The sequence below is a fragment of the Xenopus laevis genome, chromosome 3S (assembly GCF_017654675.1).
Source record: "Xenopus laevis strain J_2021 chromosome 3S, Xenopus_laevis_v10.1, whole genome shotgun sequence".
In the NCBI taxonomy this organism is placed as follows: Eukaryota; Metazoa; Chordata; class Amphibia; order Anura; family Pipidae; genus Xenopus; species Xenopus laevis.
Genome location: NC_054376.1, coordinates 42,626,408 through 42,650,661, shown reverse-complemented (window position 1 = coordinate 42,650,661; position 24,254 = coordinate 42,626,408). Strand labels below are relative to the sequence as shown.

Below are 24,254 nucleotides of genomic sequence, written 5' to 3'. Positions count from 1 at the left end.
GGAAATCAGAGAGACTTCAGCTCAAAGAGTCCATCAATAGAAATTGGTATGCCTGTGTAAAATGCATATGTTTTAATTTTTTTTGGATGTTCAGGAGGTTTTTATGCTCCTTGTCTATATCAGCCCAACTTTATGAGGTCACTTGTCAAAATTAAGGGGGGGTTTTAACTTCAAGCCTGTCAATGTTTATGTTTTGCTCTTCCATTCATGAAAGCTGTAGGATTAGTTGTTAACTTTCAAAATGAGATGATTATATTTTACAAAACTGTAGGGTCCTTGGTCACTGCTATGGAAACATAACAGTAAACACAAAGCCCTACCACACACTTTAGCCTTTAGTTGCTTTGTTGTGCTTAAGGTTGCTCTTGCATTGAAAATATGAATGTCAAAAATGCTATTCTGTTCCCAATGGTTGGGGGGGGGGGGTTACTTAAAGATATTTCTAAATTTTACCCCATACATTTTTGTTTTCTAATAAAATTTGTAGCTAGCAAGATAATGTAAATCTAGAGCTGTTGATTGCTCACAGTGAGGAAGGCAGAATTGGATACATATGTAATGAAGACAGAATTGGATGTACAGTATATACAGTATGTTGCTAAGTATTGTACTAAACGTTCATGCCAAAGAAATGGCTATTAATTCATTTATCTTCACCAAACATATTGATTCATAGCCAAGGAACCTCCTGTGTTTGATAGATATCCAACAGAACTCAATGTGGGTTATGCTGAATAACAGCTTCCTTGCTGAAACTCAAATGTCAGCTATGTGAAAACTGCAGGTTTCTTTTTTTCTAAAGGTGCCACTGCTGAACCAGTAGAGACTCTGATTTATCTCCTTCCTCATTTATTAAATTTGTCTGGATAGATAAGGTTTTAGCAACCTTGGTGCACCTGGTTTGACGTTTTGTCCCAACAAGCAAAGCATACCCACTACGGGATATCTTTTTACCTACAATTTCTTGAATACATTCTTTTTGATGTTTGTGGGGGTAGACAATAAAAAAAATGAAAATGAAACATACCTTCCTTGATGCTGAAGAAATGTTCATTTATATACCAACACCTAATGCAAACACACAAAAGAAATGGAAGCATGAGGTAATTGTGAAATCAAAGGCTTTATATGAATTACAAAGGTCAAAACACTTGCTTTACTGCTGTAAACGACAGACAAAACAGTAATGCCTAACCTCATTTTTTTTTACAGCGGTTTAAAAAAGGAGCAGTTCATCTATTTATTATTACACGCATCATTATTAAAATTCCACTTAGAAATAGTTACCCTAAAATGTGACTGTTGCCTTGTAAGCATTTCAATGCAAACTGGATCTCTAGCAGATTGCTGAGCTGACAAATGTTAAATACAAGATCAGTATCTTGTCTTTTAACAGTTAGAGGATGTCTTTTATGTGTGTTTATAACAGAACAGTAAAATCACCCAACACAATTGTGGTGGCTTTTTTAGTTACACTTCTGAATTACCAAAATTGTAAAAACTAAACTCCAATTACATTGTTTACAGCATCATCATAGGAAACACATAACTTAGGGGGTTCTTTATTAAAGTCCAAATTGAAAAACTCAAGTTATTTTTTTACTAGAATATCCGAATTTTTAGTGGAAAAAAAACCTCACATTATTATAATATATAAAATTTATTATAACCTGAGGGATGGTTATAGTCAGAATTATAAAATACGGCATCTCAGACCTACCAAGGTTGTATATAAGTCAATAGGAGAGAGAGGTCCCTATGCTAATTGGAAGTTTTCTATGTTCTGCGCTGAAATTCCTGCAAAGAATCCAAAAATTTCGGAAACAAACCACAGATTTTTGATCGATTTTTTCGGTGTTTGTTTGCTTTTTAAATAAGGTCCAATTGTTGATTTTAGTTTGGTCTGACTTTTTTTTATTAAACTAATCTGTAAAATCTGGATTTTGATAAACAAGGGCCCCAAAGTTAAAGGCAATACCAAGTTTTTCTTTCAGCAAAGCAGACTTCTCTAAACAGACTGAGATGCAATGGAAACATCTAACATATCCTGAACTATAATGGTATCAGGTTAGCGGTGTTGGTATCTGTTAAAAATCAGAGTCTGCAGAATACTACAGCAAGGACCCACCCTTCCCAAACAGGAAACAGAGTACTCTGGTTTTCTAAATGAATAGTATACTCTGAATCAACACAAAAAAAAAACCAATATTTTTTTTCAAGTGAATTTTCAGTTAAGAAGTCTTCAAGAAGAATTTCAATTGCATTTCAAAATAATGGTACCTGTTATTCAGAATGCTAAGGACCTTGGGTTTTCCAGATAACTGATCTATCCATAATTTGGACCTTCGCCTTAAAGTGATACAGACACTAAAAAATTATTATTCAAAATATTAATGTACATCAAAAGTTACCTATAGCTCATGTTGATCTTTTTTTACTGATTGAGCTGCGTTTTTAAGTAAATTATTACTTGATGTTCCTAAACCTGACTGTCCCTTCTTAATTGGTCAGAGTTTTAAATGCCAACAGACCACTGAAGCTCAAATATGGCCTCCTCATAGAGGAACACGGGGGATTAGATGGGGAATGTAAAAGCATCTGTAATTACTTTTATGGCAAAATTATAGATAGCATGCAAAGACAATATTATAATAGATGTAAAAAAAAGGTTCCATGACCTGTATAAAAACACTCGGCCTTTGGCCTCATGTTTTTATATGGTCCTGAAACTCCTCTGTAACTTATAATATCCTTATATTTTACAAAAGGGGGTACTTTATTCACTATATATTACATACCTCACAAGGCAACTTAAGGCAACTATTGAAAACGCATTGCCGCGTGTGCATTAGCGCAGGCGACTTTGCGCTGTAGCCTATGGGGAAAAACAGTGAGGCAGTTCGGGGAGATAGTCGCGCAAAAGACGTGGCAATTAGTCGCCAGGCAACAAAACCTCCCCGAATCTCCTCGTGTGGCCTTACCCTTAAACATGGGTCTGATTAATTAATGTACTGCATCATAAATCAACTTCCATGAATACATTATTAATCACTCTATATATAACAATTAACTGCAATACTTACTCATGCTTTACTTCTAATGCTACTGTCAGGTAAACATGCGCTCATATCCGCTGCACTCCAGACTGAACTTAAGAACAGAAAGCACAAGCACTTCTAAAATGTGTACAAAAAAAAGAATGTCTAGTGGTCCCAACCTACCGCTTAGCACAAGTATTTTAATTAACCTCAAGCCATAGGTAAAAAAAATGCAGGAGAGTAATCTTGTGAAATCTCTTAATAACACAAAGGCCTCTGTTCCAGAACACCCCTTTGAAATGTTCTAGCTGTTGGAATTGCACTTACATCGTTGTGTAACTACTTCAATGTAAATGCAGATTTAAACATGGAAGAAATGGTTTAAACATGGAGTCCAGGCATTTATTTTGAACCTTGAAAAATTCACACTTTATAAATGAGGTGATCTGATATTAAAGTGTACAATTCACGTTCAGTAAATTTATTGGGGTATTTACCAAGAGCAACCACAGCTGCAGTCATGCAAAGTTTACTGCAGTCATTCAACAAAAAAAAAATACCATATGTTAAAGGTACAGGTATGGGATCCGTTATCCAGAAAGCTCAGAATTACAGAAAGGCGGTCTCCCATAGACTCCATTTTATCCAAATAATCTAAATTTTCAAAAGTGATTTTCCTTTTGCTCTGTAATAATAAAACAGCAGCGTTTAGTGATGTGCAGGTCAGGATTTCCCCCACCCGCACCTGACCCTTCACTTAACACGCCCGCATCCGTGCTTCCGCGTTGCTTTGATAGACCTGCCGATGAGTTCTAGTAGACTTTAGGTTTTAAGATCCAAATTATGGAAAGATTTGTTATCCGGAAAACCTCAGGTCCCGAGCATTCTGGATAACTGGTTCCATACCTGTACAAGTATGGGATCAGGTCCAGACTGGCAATCTGAGGATTGTGGCAAATGGTGGAGGGGCTGCTGTAAAATGCCATAAACAGTTACTCTTTAAGGGACTGTTTAGCCTTTGTCTACTTGAAATGCCAGGGCCTATGTCCAAGTCCAGTCTAGGCCTGCATTATTTGAAAATCTGTTATCCAGTAAGCTCTGAGTTACGGAAAGAACATTTCCCATAGCGTTTGTGGTAATAATTTTGAATTATATGCAGTTTTTTTAATTATTAACGGTTTGTTCAGTAGCTCTCCAGTTTGGAATTTTGTCAGCTATCTGACAAAAAAAAATAATAGAAGCCTCACATAGGAATAGTTTCTTGCCTTCTGGGGACAGTGACCTCCATTTTAAAACTGGAAAGAGAGTCGAAGAGGAAGGCAATATTCAAAAAATAAATAAGGACCAACTGAAAAGTTGTGATGCATATGCCATTCTATAATATACTAAAAGATAACATGAAAATGAATAACCCCTTTAACAAAGTTATGGGATCCGTTATCCGGAAATCCGTTATCCAGAAAGCTCCGAATTATGGAATGGCCATCTCCCATAGGCTCCATGTTATCAAAATAATCCACATTTTTAAAAATGATTTCCTTTTTCTCTGTAATAATTTAAACAGTCCCTTGTACTTGATCCCAACTAAGATATAATTAATCCTTATTGGAAGCAAAACCAGCCTATTGGGTTTATTTAATGTTTACATTATTTTCTAGTAGACTTAAGGTAGGAAGATCTAAATTACGGAAAGATCCAATATCTGGAAAAAACCCAGGACCCAAGCATCCTGGATAAAGGGTCCCAATACCTGTACTACCAACCAGTTCAGAACTGCAAAACTGTGGATAAATCTGACAGGAGAGTTGTTAGATGCATGGATTCCATATGCTTCAACATTCGTTTTAAAAACAGAGGTGTATGCACACACACTAGGATTGCCTTATAACAACCTGAAATTGCTGGATACTAGAATACAGTTGCCTCTTACATACATGTAACGGATTCTGATGACTGAAAAATATCTTTGCACTCTGAAGTTTATGGTCACTTTTAGAGAGTGCAGGCATTCCTGGTTGATAAACAGCCATTAAGCCAGGAGCCCTTAAAGTAGAACTAAAGTTTAAAGGGATACTGTCATGGAAAAACATGTTTTTTTCCCCAAAACACATCAGTTAATAGTGCTGCTCCAACAGATTTCTGCACTGAAATCCTGTTCTAAAAAAGAGCAAACAGATTTTTTTATATTCAATTTTGAAATCTGACATGGGGCTAGACATTTTGTCAGTTTCCCAGCTGCCCCAGTCATGTGACTTGTGCCTGCACTATAGGATGGAATTACTTTCTGGCAGGCTGTTATTTCTCCTACGTAATGTAACTGAATCAGTCTCAGTGGGACTTGGCTATTACTATTGAGTTCTGTTCTTAGATCTTCCAGGGAGCAGTTATCTTGTGTAAAGCTCTCCATAGACACAACAATTCTTCTTGCCGAACGACCGATTTTAGGGAAGACCGACCAATCCTTCGAAAATATCGTGCGGTTAGTGGGATTCGAACAATCGTACATCTTACGATTTTTCGGCCGACATCTGTCAGGAAATTGATCGGCCAGGTCGGCCCCAGTACAATCTATCTATGTTTGCAGGGCCAAGCAGGCAGCTCCCCTTTGTTTTCCTGGCAAATTGGTCTCTTTAGTTGATGGTAAATTCGTACGATCGTTACGAGAAAATCGTGGTTTCACGATGAGGATCTGATCTTTTAAAAATCTCCACTTCTATGGCCAGCTTTACGGAGCTGCTATCTCATTACCTTCCCATTTTTCTGTTGTTAGGCTGCTAGGGGGGGGGGGAAGGAGGGTGTGATATCACTCCAACTTGCAGTACAGCAGTAAAGAGTGATTGAAGTTTATCAGAGCACAAGTCACATGACTGGAGGCAGCACTATAAACATGTTTTCACATGACGGTATCCCTTTAACTAAAGAAGTAGCTAGAAATGTTTTACATTATGTTTTATGATTCTGTACCAGCCCAAGGGAACCACAGCCCTTTAGCAGTAAAGATTTGTGTCTCCAAAGATGCCCCAGTAGCTCCCCATATTCTTTTCTGTCGATTCCCTGCACATGCTCTGTGCTGCTGTCACTTACTGAGCTTAGGGACCCACTCACAATATACAGTAAACATAGAATAGAAAATAAATGGCCTTGCAGCATTTATAACAAAACAACCTCATTTTCTGATAGCTAATTGGTGACCCCCTGTGTCAAGCTCGAAGTCCTGGATCACTGCTGCTATTGACAAGCTGAAACTTTAGGCTGGTGCAATAAGTTCAGGATATCAAATATGACATTTTTAGCCATATTAATTTTTAGGGTTTACTCCGCCTTTAACTACAAGCCTAGATGAATAGGATTTGCTTCTCTATAATATCAGTGCACCTAGATCTTAAGGCAGCTATAAAAGCAATAACACTGCTGGTATAACAAATAATTGCCACATTCCCCAGCTTAGTAAAGCTGTCAATGTATCTAAACAGATAGAAAACATTTTAACAGAAATGTAAGCCATACATTAAAAAATCCACAGGAACGGTTGCTAAATGGGGGATCTTTCACCGATCTTTTCACCTTGAGAAGGTGCTGATCCGATTGTTTAGCTCTGGGGGCAAAAATTGCATTATAACTGCCCCTATGCAAGCCAGATATTGATTAGACACGTTTGATTTTCGCAACATGAAGATCTGCATGTTAATGCAGTTCATGGCCAGCTATTGGTCCAGTAGGCCTGTCAGTGGGCCCAATACAATTAAATCTGCCTGTATATGGCCACCTTAAGGCAGCCCAAAAATAAACAAAGAAGGTTGTGTTTTACATAAAAACCAGGTGCACACATTGATTTAGTTAAGTCTCTAGATTTCTTTTACTTAAAAAAAAGTAAATTATAAAGTTTGATCAATGTGCAGTTTCTTTGGGTTGTTCACTCTTTAAATGATATACTTATTTAAAAAAATATTCAGCTGTATACAAACCAGCTGGTGTGGAACTTTAAGAGCAGTGGTTCCATGTCACATGGTATTTATCCTGTTCTTATTTGGATTTAAGGTGTTAATTCTGATGGCACCACACCTATATATCTGTCAAGTGCAACATGTTGTTTCCTGCAAAGCACAAATCTCAGTCAGACACTCCTTCACAAAGTATCAGCTCATGAGCCATTAAATGGGGACGCATTTTTCCAGAAAGGGAACAATTTAAACACTTTTTAAAGAAGAGATGCACCAAACTGAAAAATTCAGCTGGGACCACAGAACGTTTTGCAAAATGTGGATTTAGTGGCAATTTTGTTCATATTATACATGCTTTGGATTTTATTCAAATTTGTATTTACAGATCTGGTGAATGTTTTGCAGAGGATTTGGTGTTTGGCTGAATTTTAAACTATCGATTCAATGCATCTCTTCGTTTTAAAGTGAAATGGTTATACTGCCCTTTCACTCCATACACACCCACACAATCATAACTTTACAAGTACTTCTTCTGGGGAATACAATATACACAATTTGGTAATTGTATATACACAATTTTGCCACTGCCCTGGACTTAGAAAAGGAGGGGCGTTACTGATGAACCCAGACATTAAAGGAGAAGGAAAGCTACGGAGGCATTTTATTGCCAATAGATTAGCTGCAATAGTGCAAGCTAGAATGCTATAATTGTTTAGGATAGAAGCTGCTGTATTAGCTTGGTGTGACATCACTTCCTGCCTGAGTCTCTCCCTGTTCACGTATAGCTCTGGACTCGGATTACAGCAGAGAAGGGGGGGGGAGAGGAGCAAACTGAGCATGCTCACGCCCGAGGCAAGGGGGTTTAAGACGAAGGCAGGAAGTCCATGTGTACACAATAGAAGGAAAGAAATGCAGTGTTTCTTTTGACAGAGGACTCAGAGCAGCATTACTTTGAGGGTATACTGGTATATTTATATAGACCTTTCTGATAAAGTTCACTTAGTTTTAACCTTTCCTTCTCCTTTAAGTAAAGGCTACAGGATATTTGTGGATTATGAGGCATAAGGTTGCGGACTATGGGAAGCAGAAAATCAACTTAAATGCAGGGTCTTAAAGCACCTAAAACAGCCCCAAGCAACTGAAAACTTAGCTGATAGTCACCACAATTTTTTTATAAACTGAAAAGAAATAAAGAGTTAACTGTAGGGCAACATAATCCTCTGGAAATAACTCATCCAGTGAACCTTAAAGGTTTCCTCAAATATATTTGTTGCATTCATGTGCTAAATGTACTGGCAAAGAAGAGCAGTCTGCCACAGTCCAGAGGTACTGGGAGTTGAAGTAGAACAATCTTCTAGACAGCCAAACAGTGGACATGCCACGTATATGCCGTGTCACCATCATTTTAGAGCTCTGCCAAAAACACATGCGCATAATAATAGCAGATCAAATATACAATAACATGGAGCAACCGGCCTCTGAGAATATCATTTGCACACCTGATACACAACTAATACTTGAGCTAAACGATATGCCAGCAATGTACTAAGGTAATAAAAGTAAGTATTGGTACTCCCTTCAAGCATACAAGGCATGATAAAGGGTGTGACTACTCACAAACAGGCATGAGTGCACAAAGTAAAGGCACAATGCAGACGTTTTAGAATGATTTTACCTGTGCAGTGAACTATTTGTTAGAAAAAAACTTCAAAACGGATATTAATCTCTAAAAAGATAGTGGCTAAGCTATCCAAAGTCAACAGACATGGGCCTTACCTGGTTGTTTAGGTTAATTTACATGCCACACTGGAATGCCACTTTTATCCTTTTTAGATCAGTTTATTTTCATATCATTAATAAAATAATAATTTCAAATGATACAAAAGGATAAAAGGAATGACATGTTAATGACTAAGGATCCAGTATGAAGACATAGGTGCGCATTTGTGAGCTCAATGTGCTCTGACTGCTATGTATATTATAGGCTCACAAGTATGGTTGCCACCTCTTCTGGAATAAAAATATCGGCCTTCCTATATATTTATCTTTTTTTCATATTAATAACATTGGGATCAACCATCATCTGTACCGGCCAGGTGGCAACCCTACTCACAAGACAGGCAGTCACTTATTGATCTTAACTGTCATGACAGCACAGAATTTCCCTAACCCTAAAGTATGTACACAGTCACAGAAAGGCAACCAAAGCTGACTTTTTGAAGGGGTACTTCACCTTTAACACATTTTTTCCAGTTCAATTGTTTTCACATTGTTATACCAGCAATAGGCTCTTTTTAATTTCTTTCTAGATTATATTTCTGGCGGGTAACTATTACTTTTTCTCCCACTGGAGTTTTAGTCTACCAATGCAGTCAGGCAGGCAGGCGCAGGTTCTCTTAACCGTTACAATGTGCTCGATTAAGTTGATACATTTTACATTAGCTTTAGATGAATAGGAACTAAAACATCAATTGTAACAGTTAACTCAAGGGACGTCTGCAGCAAAGTTTCAGGTTTTCTTCAACTAAAAGTAAACAATATGGGATATATTCAAAGAAGGAAAGTTTATCGCACTTAGTAAGCAAGTTCTCAATCTTTCAAGGAAAATGCATGAAAAGCTAGGTCTTAAGATGGCCATAGACGCATAGATAATATCATACAAAGCAAATTTTCGTACAATATTTTTTGCATGTTTGGTGGGAAAAGAGCCGACCGATATCAGCAGAAGACTTAGATATCGTTCATCTCATTGATCAGGCTGGATGGAAAATTTCGATCGGGTGCCTTTGTTCGTGCCATTGTTCGTGCTGAATTGTACGATTCAACTCTACACGTGTGTATTAAAACTAACTAACTTTCTTGGAAAGAATCTTAAAAAAAACTGAAATGCCTCAAATTTTTTGAGTTTATAGGTTTAAAATTTATGAGTTTACATATTCGAAAGAAAAAAAAAAATGACTTGATTTTTGCCTAGGACAACTCCCATTCACTTTTAGATGAACTCGCCAGCTTTTAGATGCCGATTTATTTTTACATTCAAGTTTTTCAATTCTTTTTGCTTATTAAATACCAGACATTCAAGTTTTTGAAAATATAATTTGAATTTGTGAGTTTTTGTGCAAAAAAAAAAAATGTGAACTGCAGCAAAAATTCAAGTTCGAACCTTGGTAAATCACCCTCTTACTGTATAGGGACTGGGAGAGAGTGCCTAGTTCAGCACCATACACCTCTGAAACAGTTTGTTTGGTCAGATCAAATGTGAGCGGCCACATTCTCAGAAAGGTCTGTATTACCAGCTCAAAAGAAAGAGTTACTGAAGATTTATGCAAATGGTTAAATAAAATAATTTTATTATATTTGAGATTCATTTTATTTCCAAACACAGTCAGTATGTACCCATGAAAATATAAGAGAACTGCTTTGCAGAATAATATCTACATTTAGCAAAAGAAAAAAAAAAAGTTTCCCGACACTGCAGTAAAGAATGTGTTAAGGCACTGGAAGAGCCACAAAGCCAGCCTATAACAATCCTACTGGGCCTCACACACTCCCAAGAAGAGCAGAACCACACTAGGACACACACTTGGATTAATTATTCTGTACTATTTAAAGGTCATTGCTTTCAAGACCAGAACAGATATTCTGCCCACAAGACACAAAAGGTGACAGTTTAGCATCGCAACCAACACAGCAAATAGAAGGCTGAAGTTCATGCTGCAACTTTCCCACAGAATTCAAACCATTAATAGTTAATCCTAAAACAAAGTTTTGCCGTATGAAAACTTCAAAGTCATAAAAGGAAAATTATACCCCCAAAACAATGTGGGTCTCCATAAAAAGATATTGCATAAAAGAGCTCATATGTAAAACCCTGCTTCATGAAAATAAACCATTTTCATAAAACTATGCTTTTTCAGTAGTACGTGCCATTGGGTAATCATAAATAGAAAATTGCCATTTTAAAAAATAAGGGCCGCCCCCTGGGATCCTAAGATTCACGGTGCACACAAACATACCAAACATGTTAGGTCACATGAGCCAATTAACAAGACACTTCTTCCTGTTACAGTTATAGTATTTCTGGTCAGGTGATCTCTGAGGCAGCACACAGACCATCGCATAATGGTGGCTCAAGGAAAGAGATGTAAAAGGGCAATATTTACTTAAATATATATACCAGTTTGGTAAAAGCCTTTAAAGGAGAAGGAAAGGTAAAAAAAACGAATAAAGTTCAATATATTGGCCACAAAGTGAAAAGCTACTTACAATAATCGTGTCTCTATATGTCTTTACCTTCAGCTGTATTCAAAGATTGATGTTAAAAATGTTGCTAAGTGCATGGAATACAGAAGACATTCCTCTCACAAACAAAATTGGCTCTATCAGGGCTTGCACATGAGCATATGAAATTTTGCAAGCCCTGCGCATGCACACATGATCACTTCCCCCAGGCAAGCAATGCTAATCTGGTCAGGGGGTACCAGGCATCGTCATCAGGGAGGTAATGGGGGAGCAATACATTTTGCGCATTTTTGTCAAGGTGGCGCAGGATGTGACATGACCAACATGGCGACTGCAAAGTTCGGAACGGGAAAAAACTTTAATGGCATGGCACAAGTTCTGGAAACCGAATTGGGTCATCAAACTATAGCGGTTCAGGAGGGGGGCGTCCAAGCAACAGTTTGAGAAAGGGATTAAAAATTACCTAATATGATAATTCATTTTGGGGGTATAGTTTTCCTTTAAGTTCTGTACATAGTTTATATATGCATTCACAATTTAAGATAGAAAATGCTGCTAGCTGGCAATAACAGGCATATTGTAATGGTGTGGGCATGTATCCCCAGAGGTCACAGTGGGCCTGTTAGGATTTGTGCGTAGGGGAACTTGGTTTGTGATCAAGCCATGAGACTTTTTTACGCTTAAATCGTTTTATACCAAGTGACAAGCATGTTCTTTCCTTTCATGCCCACTGCATTCAATTCAGCCCACACAGCATTGTGTGCCCTACAGTGTGTGCCCTATGACCCCCGAATCTTAAAGGAACTACAAAAATGAAAAGGCTTTGTAGGCATTTCAATATAATGTACCATCGCCTGGACTGGTAAAAATCTGCTTCAGTTTATTTGCATAATTACAGGGATTCCCCACGTGTAAAGTATTTTACAAGCAGCAATTCCTACACCAATGGACGGCAATGTATTTTCTCTTCAGAGAATATGACTGACTTTTTCAATAGATAATAGCAAACAGAGCCAGGGTCCTGCATCTATCAGTATTTGTATGTAAACTGTGTTGGTTTGTGTATACATACCCCCTTTTATTGTACAGCGCTGAAGAATATGTTGGTGCTTTGGAAATGATCGTAAATAACAATACCTATTATCATCATCCAAAACAAGTAACTGAAAACCTCAAAGAAGCAGTATACGGTCATTCAATAAATAGGGCTTATACTTTTTTGTGTGATGTTTAAATTAAGAATATGTATGTTTTTGAAGCAGAATATCACATTGAACTTCCTGTTTGTACAAGCACAATCCAAACAAATCACCAGTGCACGGAGAAGCCCTCTGTATTAACAGACCCTCCATTCCCACCAACTGCAACCTGTTGTCTGTTAGATAAGGAGTTGCTCATTACACAGAGAGCTTTTCAGTGGACTCCAATTCGTTTTGTTTGCACAAAGAGGAAGAAGATTGTGACTTTACTTTCAATTTCAGATTTTTTGTTGTTTTTTTGTTTAGCGCAAGAAACAAATTTCCTATTCATTAAAGTAATATCGAAACAGGATTTAAACTGCGTGTGTTTGGTTTTCCCTTTCACCTAGCTTTAGCAATATATATATATATATATATATATATATATATATATATATATATATATATATATATATATATATATATATATATATATATATATATATATATATATATATATATATATACATACAGTGGTGTGAAAAACTATTTGCCCCCTTCCTGATTTCTTATTCTTTTGCATGTTTGTCACACAAAATGTTTCTGATCATCAAACACATTTAACTATTAGTCAAAGATAACACAAGTAAACACAAAATGCAGTTTTTAAATGAGGGTTTTTATTATTTAGGGAGAAAAGAAATCCAAACCTGTGTGAAAAAGTAATTGCCCCCTGAACCTAATAACTGGTTGGGCCACCCTTAGCAGCAATAACTGCAATCAAGCATTTGCGATAACTTGCAACGAGTCTTTTACAGCGCTCTGGAGGAATTTTGGCCCACTCATCTTTGCAGAATTGTTGTAATTCAGCTTTATTTGAGGGTTTTCTAGCATGAACCGCCTTTTTAAGGTCATGCCACAACATCTCAATAGGATTCAGGTCAGGACTTTGACTAGGCCACTCCAAAGTCTTCATTTTGTTTTTCTTCAGCCATTCAGAGGTGGATTTGCTGGTGTGTTTTGAGTCATTGTCCTGCTGCAGCACCCAAGATCGCTTCAGCTTGAGTTGACGAACAGATGGCCGGACATTCTCCTTCAGGATTTTTTGGTAGACAGTAGAATTCATGTTCCATCTATCACAGCAAGTCTTCCAGGTCCTGAAGCAGCAAAACAACCCCAGACCATCACACTACCACCACCATATTTTACTGTTGGTATGATGTTCTTTTTCTGAAATGCTGTGTTACTTTTACGCCAGATGTAACGGGACGCGCACCTTCCAAAAAGTTCAACTTTTGTCTCGTCGGTCCACAAGGTATTTTCCCAAAAGTCTTGGCAATCATTGAGATGTTTTTTAGCAAAATTGAGATGAGCCTTAATGTTCTTTTTGCTTAAAAGTGGTTTGCGCCTTGGAAATCTGCCATGCAGGCCGTTTTTGCCCAGTCTCTTTCTTATGGTGGAGTCGTGAACACTAACCTTAATTGAGGCAAGTGAGGCCTGCAGTTCTTTAGATGTTGTCCTGGGGTCTTTTGTGGCCTCTCCGATGAGTTGTCTCTGCGCTCTTGGGGTAATTTTGGTCGGCCGGCCACTCCTGGGAAGGTTCACCACTGTTCCATGTTTTTGCCATTTGTGGATAATGGCTCTCACTGTGGTTCGCTGGAGTCCCAAAGCTTTAGAAATGGCTTTATAACCTTTGAAATTGAACTCAGGTGTGATTTTTTAAACAAGGGGGGCAATCACTTTTTCACACAGGCCTATGTAGATTTGGAGTTTTTTTTCTCCCTTAATAACGTAAACCTTCATTTAAAAACTGCATTTTGTGTTCAATTATGTTATCTTTGACTAATAGTTAACGGTTTTTGATGAGCAGAAACATTTAAGTGTGACAAACATGCAAAAGAATAAGAAATCAGGAAGGGGGCAAATAGTTTTTCACACCACTGTATATATATATATATATATATATATAAAACTAATTTGCTATGTTCAATGAGGATATGGTCATTGGGGGGAACTTTTGCACGTAAACAAATAATTCAATGAAGCAGCATGACTACCGCTGGTCTTATAAACAAATACATAAGTGGGAAAATAAGTATACTGTAATTTCTTTGCGGAGTAATATAAGTTATTTGCTTTACTGAGCTCTGACGGAAAACAAATTAATTTCTGATTTAAGGTGCATCTGTTTTTTTTGAAACATATCATCAATGAGCCCAAAGCAAAATAAGGCTGAAATTGTGTTAAAAGTCCTTTAAGTGTTTTTCAGATTGCATGGTTCATGTAGAGGCCTTGTTTAGTCTGTGGTGCAGTCCCCTGCAATACATTTCTGGGAAGCAATGCACACTGTGTATGGCTTAAAACCATGAGCCTGTTTGCTACAAACTAAAATGTTGATTCCTTACTAGCAGAGAACATACTTAGCTAAAAGCAATGGTATAGAAATTCATCCAGTAGGCTACCATTGACATTTAGGGGTGATCGCCGCCTCAAGAAAATTAATCAGTAGCAACCCACCATGGGTCTTGACTGTCTTATTCTTTATTAACAGAGATTTCTGAAATATAAACATGAAGAACTTACAGAATTGTCCATGCTAGCTAACTATGCCACTTCTGTTATTTGAAGAATGTGAAGGAAATTACATCAAAATATTTCAGGGAAAACAATTTAATCCACAGACTATGGAATGTCACTAAAGCACACGCAATGTAAATTGTTACAGATATTTCATACACAGGGATAGAACAAGAGTACACCGACAACCCTTATAATAGTTATAAAACACCAATTTCAATTAAAAAAATTTAAGTAAAGCTATACTTTACTAAAAGTTATATGCTTAGTGCAATAAGCTATCTGTTGGCATTCAATCAGCATATATCAATATCGAGTCTATACAATCAGTGGGTAGTGATAGCAGGTATAGTAGGGAGAGGATAATAGTAACTCTGGGAAGTGACTGTGACTGTGGGATAGCAGGTATAGTAGGGAGAGATGGTGCCTATAATAACAGTGGGATAATAGTAACTCTGGGAAGGGACTGTGGCATTGCAGGTATAGTAGGGAGAGATGGTGCCTATAGTAGCAGTGGGGATAATAGTCTCTGGGAAGGGGCTGTGGGATAGCAGGTATAGTAGGGAGAGATGGTGCCTATAGTAGCAGTGGGATATTCGCCTCTAGGAAGGGACTGTGACTGTGGGATAGCAGGTATAGTAGGGAGAGATGGTGTCTATAGTAGCAGTGGGATAATAGTAACTCTGGGAAGGGATTGTGGCTGTGAGATAGCAGGTATAGTAGAATGACCTCTAATGAACAGAGCCCTCTTCCACCAATACTTCGGGGTTCTGGGAGTCATCCAACAACATGCCAGAAGGAAGATAATTTCCCAAGTCACCCATGGCAGACAATTCACCAACATGGGTTAATCCCGCCTATCAGGTCACTGGACAGGAAAGAGTTAACGATCGGTATAAATACCTTGCTCCTCCCAGCAATCCTCGTCTTTTTTCCTGTCCAGGTCACGACAGGCTGCTACAGACTGCTACAGGCTGCTACAGATGGCTAAAAGGCTGCTAAGCTTACCATACCAGAGTGGGTCTCTCTCTCTCTCTCTCTCTCCCCTCTGATGCCTCCAAGTGCACCCTATACGGGTTGTGGTGAGAAGAACCCGTTGGGCAGGGTTGTGTGCTGGAGCTGCTGTAAGAATTCCCTCCTAAAGGTAGAGAGGAGGATGAAGCAGTCCAGAGGATCAGCCGTTTCAGATGGATTCGAGGCTGGGTAAAGTGTTTTGTTCCATGGAAGAGCACACGCGCCAATACTGACGCGGACGCGCGTCGAGTACGGACGCGGAAGCGCGTGTAAGACGCGCGCCTGAGTTGACGCGAACGGAGTGACGCGTGCCGGAAGTGACGCACGCGGAAGACGCGCGCTCAAAGAAGACGCGCGCCCGGAAATGGACGCGCGTGCCCGGAAGTGACGCGCGACCGGACTGACGCGCGGGAAAACGGCGTCAGGAAGTGACGCAATAAGAAGACGCTGGCAGTGTGTGCAAGGCTGGCGTTTTGGCTGGATGTGTTAGTACACTTCGCCGGAAGTTGGAGAGCGTTGGTTCACTCGGCTACAGACTGTGAGTGCCTTTCCAGTGGAATCTTGCTTTTGTAATTGAATTTATGCTTATGGAATAATGTGTTACAGGTTACTATGGATCAGCCTGGCTCTGGAAAAGGATCTCAGCCCAAAGGTCCTAGGTAAGCTGGCTGTGGATATATGTCGAAAAAGCCTTGGTCATAGCCATAATTCCGTATTGGCCGAGACGCCCTTGGTTTCCGCTCCTGCAGAGTTTGGCAGTGGAGCCACCTCTGAGACTGCCTCTTCAGCCGGATTTGTTATCCCAGGGCCCAGTGGTCTACGAGGGAGTGGATTCCCTGTCACTGACGGCATGGAAATTGAAAGGCAGAGGCTAGCAGAATATGGTTTCCAGGAAGATCTGGTGAATTTCTTATTGAAGGCTCGGAGGGCTTCTACCTCGGCTCAATATTACAGGGTCTGGAAGTGTTTCGCAGAATTTGCAGTACAACACAAGTTTGACCCAAAAGATCCTACTGTCCAACAGGTGATTCAGTTCCTGTTTGTGGGTTTCCAGAGAAAACTTAGCACAAGCACCCTGCGAGGTCAAGTCTCCGCATTATCTGCATTGTGTGGTCATTCCTGGGCGGAGGAGCCTCTGGTTAACCGGTTCTTCAACGCAATGAGAAGGGTGTGTTCTTTCAAGAAATCCAGAGTTCCACCATGGGACCTTACGATTGTCTTACGAGCCTTAATGTCTTCACCTTTTGAGCCTTTGCGGAAAGCCTCGGACTGGCATGCGACGTTGAAAGTCCTGTTTCTGGTCGCTATTACCTCAGCTTGCAGGGTTGGTGAGATTTCTGCTTTGTCAGCAAAAGAGCCAGACACAGTTGTCTATCCGGACAAAGTGATTATGAGACCATCTTTTGAGTTTCTTCCAAAAGTAATCTCCCAATTTCATGCCGATTTGGAAATTACACTACCTTCTTTCTGCCCGTCTCCAAAGTCTAACAAGGAGCGAGAATGGCATACTTTGGACTTGGTGAGGGCCGTTTCGCATTATCTGACGCGAACGAAGGATTGGCGAAAATCTGACAAGTTATTCCTGATTCCGAGAGGCCCTAGAAAGGGTATGGCACCAGCTAAATCTACAATTGGCCGCTGGATTGTCTCCTGCATTGCTCTAGCTTATCGGTTGACAGGCAATGAGATTCCTAAGGACCTGAGGGCTCACTCTACAAGAGCCATGGCTACTTCCTGGGCGGCGGAAGCCAAGGCCCCGCCAGACCTCATCTGCAAGGCTGCGAGGTGGACATCTTCTTGTACCTTCATTCGTCATTACAGACTGAATGTGATGTTGTCTCAAGATGCAAAGTTTGGAAGAAAGATTTTGCAATCTGTTGTTCATGCTAAATAAAGTTTTTTGGTTGATCGATAATGGTCCCTCCCTTCTTTAAGCTTGGGGAAATCCCATGTTGGTGAATTGTCTGCCATGGGTGACTTGGGAAATATTGAAATTTTTTCATACTCACCGTAATTTCTATTTCCAAGTCACTTCCATGGCAGCATTCACCAACTTCCCTCCCTTCTTCTGGAGCTTGTTACTAGACGAGGATTGCTGGGAGGAGCAAGGTATTTATACCGATCGTTAACTCTTTCCTGTCCAGTGACCTGATAGGCGGGATTAACCCATGTTGGTGAATGCTGCCATGGAAGTGACTTGGAAATAGAAATTACGGTGAGTATGAAAAAATTTCTATATTTTATTAACACATATTTATAACTTATAAACCCACATATTCCACAGCACTGTGCAATTAATGTAGTGTATACACTGAACATATAGATTACATACAAAAACCAACCTATAGTTATTTGTGGCATTGTCACTCCTGTCCTGTATTGTGCTTCCTCCCCACAAAGTCTGTCTAACCTCAGGCCCTAACACTGCTAAACACAAAGGGGCAAATTTACTAAAGGACAAAGTGACTAACGTGGGCAAAAATTCATTGTCATTTCGGTACTTCACTGATTTACGAACGGTCCCTAGCGTAACTTCACTAGCGAAGGAGATCAACTCTAGCGGTACTTCGCTCCCTAACACCTGGCAAATTTGCTCTCTGGCGAATGTACGTACCTACGCAAATTCACTAAGATGTGGATTTTACTGAACGTTACCTCTTGTGCCAGACTTGCCTTCGCCACCTCAGACCAGGCGAAGTACAATAGAATAGATCGGAGTTTCTAAAAAAAAAATAGTTGAGAAAAATTTTCTAAGTCCCAAAAAACGTTGGCGTCTTTTCTTTTTTCAGGGTGATAGGCTAAAAAAGAGCATACTTTTTTTTGGGGGTAACTGGCTTCCCCCCTACATTTCCTAACATATGGCACATAAACTATACACTGGGCTCACATGTAGGGCAAAATAACAACTTTATTTTAATTTATTAAGGTTTCCCAGGCTTGTGTAGTGTAATGTATTTGCTGCAACCTATAAGTCCATTGAACTTTAACTTCCCACCGTATGCAAATTAGCCAACGCTAGCGCAACCTCACTTCGCTTGGTGCAGTAACGCTAGCGCAAATTCGCCAGCGTTCAGCGCCCTGGACGCAACTTCAGAATTTAGTGAATTAGCATTGTCCTGGTGAATCTACTCCTGGCGAAGTGTTGCGCTGTGAGCGAGGCCGTTGCTGGTGAATTTTTGGAGGTTAGTGAATTTGCCCCAAAGGCGTTTGAATGGTTATGACACGATAATCTGCAGGTGAAATGATGCTAACGGAGAAGTAATGCTGATGCTTGTTACAAACAAAAACATTGTCTTGTATGTTGGCACCATTCCTGAATCACGGTAGCTGTGTAAATACAATAACATGCAGCAGCCGTTGGCCGCATGACTGGATCTTATGACTGGCACAAAATACATCAGACACTACCAGCTGCTTTCCTTAAAGTTGAATAAATCAAAATCACATATTGGTCCATATAACGAGTCAGTCAGTGCATTCCTCCCCAAACACTCACTATGACCGAGTCCATCAACATGTTGTGTTTTTTTTCTCTCTTTCTTTCTTTCTTTTTCTCTTTCTTTCTTTCTTTCTTTCTTTCTTTCTTTCCAAAGTGACGACAATCCCAGCATTATTCTTGCATGTGAACATTCTCCCTTATTCAGTCATGTCATATTTATAGCAGAAATCCAATGTATGAATTATTAGTAAAAGGTGTGTCGCCCCCTTAAAGGTGGTGTTCACCTTCCAAACACTTTTTTTTTTTTTAGTTCAATTGTTTTCAGATTGTTCACCAGAAATAAATTCTTTCTTCATTTAAATCTCCATTTTATATTTTTTACTGTTTTTCCAAAATCTATGTTTAAAGTTTAATGTTCACTGGTGTTTGAGTCTGGCAGCTCAGTAATTCAGAAGCAGACTCTAAACTGTTACAATTTTGCAACATCTCATTGATACAATTAGTTGATACATTTCTCTGGACTATAAGCAACTATTGTATCAATTCTAACAGCTGCCTTTAATGAAACTCAAAGATAACAAATGTATCAACTAAATGTATCAATTTAGAACAGTTTACAGAGCTGCTTTAGAAGGGTGAAAAATTACACTTTACAATTAAATATTAGAAAAACAGTCATACATAGAAAATAAGAAGTAATTGGAAAAAGTCTTTATTCATTGCAAACAATCTAAAACCAACTGAACTGAAAAAAGTGTTGGAAGATAAATAACCCCTTTAAATAGCAGGATGTGAAGAAATGGGGGGGGGGGGGGTCCTGATCATTGTAGTAATGGTAAAAAGGACATCTAAAGAAAATAGATGGTTTTCCTGTTTAACTTGTTATCAGCCAATCAGAACCATTCCCCATTTTGGTCAATGGCATAGAAACAGTATAACAATGGAGCTGATTTTTGTCTGAAGGAGGGGGGAAGCAGAGGAAGAGAAGGTTTAGAAAAGGAAGAGGGAAGGAAGTATAACCTGTGGGCACATTTTGAAAGATCTCTGTATAATTTCCTGTCTCTGGGCTAGATAATCTGATTAAATGGTTTCATCTCTGGGAACCTTGGTTGCATCATTTTACCTGGCTGTGGTAAATTGCGGACTCTACAATTCTCACAACACTATACGGATAATATTGCGGAATTTGCACTCATGAATTACTAATAAAATATATTTGTCCCCTTATCCTATCCAGGTTGTAAGCAGAGCAATTATTACCAAGTTTATATTAGCTGGGCAATAAATCCGTTTACTATACAGAGAAACGTACAAGTCACAGTAACGACCAGGCAGGCCACCAGTTTAGTAAGAAATATTGCTGGGGAGTTGTATACAACAGGACCTCACAACAAACCTGCTGCTTCTGCAGCATTCAGTATTAGGTATTTTGGCCAAGGCAGCTGATGGAAAGATGAACGAAATCAGCTGCTGTAAATCCTATTTCCAAGCCGATCTATAATGCACTGCAGTGACAAAAGGGCAGATTGACAGTTGTGACTCTGAGGAAGCCCTGCTAAAGAAAAGTATGTTGTGTAGTATGTCCAACCCAAGCACTTATCTATAATCCCTTTGTCTATTGAGTGCTGCTGGGAGTTGTAGTCCACAAAATTAAAAGCCAGACTGCTGGGGGGCTGTATTCATACAAAACAATTGTAATTTTTCTCAAGGTTATTAAATGACATTGCTTAACTGAATTGTTGTAGCTCTGGCTATTTTGCTTATGCAAGTATATATGTAATCCTTTAATAATAAAGGCATTAGGGGAATTTGCCTAACAAAACTCTTCCTTAAAGGAACAGGTAAAGTTTCTGTATTGTGTTAGCCAGTAAAAATGTTACAGGGCAACCCTTTTGAAATAAAAAATAACAAAAATGGTATAAAGGTGATACCTTTATTGGCTAATATAATCGTAGCAAGCGTTCAGAACATTTACTTCCTTTTTCAAGCTGATTACAATGAAGCCATGTTCCTGTGCTTAAAGAAACAGTAACACCAAAAAATGAAAATCTTGTAAAGCAATAGAAAATATAACGTACAGATGTGCTGCATTGCTACAACTGGTGTGTTTGCTTCAGAAACACTACAATAGTTTATATAAATAAGTTGATTTATAGCCATGGGGGCAGCCAAAGCTGAAAAAGGAGAAAAGGCACAGGATACATAACAGAAACTCTGTAGGATACAATGGGATTCTTCACAGCTTATCCGTTATCTACCATGTATCCTGTGCTTCATTGGCTGCCCCCATGGCTACACTGCAGCTTTTAACTATAGTAAAGTTTTTGAAGCAAACACACCAGTTTTAGCAGTGCAGGGCAACACTACATTATATTGGCATGCCTTTAAAACACTAATTTTTTGGTGTTGCTGTTCCTTTAATGTTTCTGCTCTGATGCAGATTGAAACACTAAGCGGGTTATTTATCAAAATCTGAATTTTTCAGATTTTTTTTTTAAATAAAACAAGTACGACTAAACTAGAAATCACGATTTCACCTTATTTATTTTAAAAAAAGCTTGATTTAATCAGTTTGGGTAAAAACTCAATAAAAGCATGCAAAAACCCAAATCGTATGTTTTTTTGGGAGTTTTTTCCCCAGTTTGCTTAATTTTTCCTTGGAAAGCCTGAATTTTTTTAGATTTTTGCCCGGAAAGGGCGGATTTTCCGGGCAGAACACAGAAACTTCAAAATAGGATAGGGACCTCTGCCATAGACTTATACACAACCTCAGCAGGTCTCAGATGGCGGATTTTCGGATTTGGCCTTTTAGCACCATACATTTACTAAATCTTGAAAAATTCAAGTTCAAATAAAAAAAAAAAATAGAGTTTTGCCCCAAAAAGCCCGACCGGGATTTAGTAAATAACCCCTAAATATTTAAAGGGGTGATTCACCTTTCTGTTAACTTTTTGTATGTTATAGAACGGCCTATTCTAAACAACTTTTTAATTGGTTGTCATTACATTTTTTTTTATTGTTTTTTAATTATTTGTCTTTTTCTTCTGACTCTTTCCAGCTGACCCCCATCTAAAAAAAAAAGGCTCCTTAAGGTTACAACTTTAACGTTATTGCTACTTTTTATTACTTGTCTTTCTACTCAGGCCCTCTCCTGTTCATTTTCCAGTCCCTTTTTCAAATCAGTGCATGGTTGCTAGGATAATTTGCACCCTGGCAACTAGATTGCTGAAAATGCAAACTGGGGAGCCGCAGGATAAAAAGCGAAATAGCTCAGAAACTACAAATAATATAAAATGAAAACCAATTGCACATTGTCTCTGAATATTACTCTCTACGCCATACTAAAAGTTCATTTAAAAGTGAACGACCCCTTTAAGCAAGTGATCAGCAAACTACAATTCCAGCGTGACAGCCTGTGTCCTAACTACAATTCCCAGCAAGCTCTGCTGCACAACAAGCAGTTTAAACGTTTCTACAGACTGGGAATGATTGCCATTGTTAAATAAAGTTAAACTGTATATAAATATAGGGTTTCTCGCTTAAATCAATCGTGGCTTAGATGAAAATTAGGCATTTTAGAGTGTAAGCTCAAATAATACAGATGTATGATGTAGCAGCGGTGTTAAAGTGTCTGTGCAAAACGTAACCAAACAAAACTCGGTTAGGCAGTGAGGGTTTATGTAATTTGCGGGGGACCGGGCCAAATGGTATAACCATAATGTCGGTTCAGTTCGTGTGTGTAAAGGAATGAACACAAATAAGTGTAACACTGTTTACCCCTGCGCACAATTGACTGCCCCGAGTATAACCAAACATCGCCAGCTACTGTCTCCGAGCCGCTTCCCCCCCCCTACAATGCAGACTTGCAAAGGTCCCAGTGCCCCCTCCCCCACAACCCCGGGGCCCCTCACCTCCTTCTTTAGCCAACAAGTGCGTCCCGGTGGTCGAACATCCCTAGCAAAGGGTCCCGCTTGCACGTCAGATCCCCCCACAAAAAGGCTTCAAGTATCCGCAGGGAGAAAGCACACAATAGCACTCACTCGCTTGCACCTCCACTTCCCTCACTGTATCACTTTCCGCTCATACCGCACTCAGGACTGTAACATACTTTGTGGCGCATGCGTGCTGCAGACCAGGATTCTAGTCGATGAGCGACGCCTCTCCGGGATTGGCTGTTCGGCACGTCAATCCTGTGCTTCCTCGCTGGCAGGATGACGTCAACAGCGAAGAAGAAACTTTCACTAAGCGCTACTCGTGTGCATGTGAGCAGAGTTGCGGAGAAATGACAAGCCATAGAAAACAGCAGCATTCGCTTGGAATCGTATATTCCACAGGCACAACTACTGCCTCTATAATGAATTATCAGTGACTGCCTGCCATATGCTCCTGAGCTAAATCCTTTGACCTTTGCGCAGGTGCAGAGACTTTGCGCAGACATTGCACTCACACTTTGTAGTACTGAATATAATAGAACCTGTTTGCTCTTTTTAAAAATGGATTTTAGTGCAGAATTCTGCTGGAGCAGCACTATTAACTGATGCTTTTTGAAAAAAAAAAAAACATGTTTTCCCATGACAGTATCCCTTTAATAAAGAAGTTGAAAAGGAAAAGACCAAGTACAGAGCCCTCTACTCCACGAACAACACTGGTCCAGGGCCAGTGCCTTGGGCAATCCGGTTGGCAAAGCCCCCCCCCCCATGCGTGTGCATTCACATTTGGAGAGGGGTGAGAGACGGAGGGGCAAGCGACGGGAGCAAGGGAGGGACAGCGACTAGGGTTGCCACCTTTTCTGGAACAAAAATACCGGCCTTCCTATATTCTTGCC

At 39.3% G+C, this 24,254-nt stretch overlaps 1 protein-coding gene across 1 annotated transcript in view; it reads right to left on the bottom strand.

The window, feature by feature from the left end:
* The window catches only part of akap13.S (A-kinase anchoring protein 13 S homeolog), a 66,879-nt gene extending 43,385 nt beyond the window's left edge, over window positions 1–23,494 (bottom strand). The window contains 2 exon segments of the mRNA NM_001091192.1: window positions 1,028–1,068; window positions 23,341–23,494. The gene's annotated coding sequence lies outside the window, so the exon portion shown is untranslated.
* Between the last annotated feature and the right edge of the window lie 760 nt (window positions 23,495–24,254).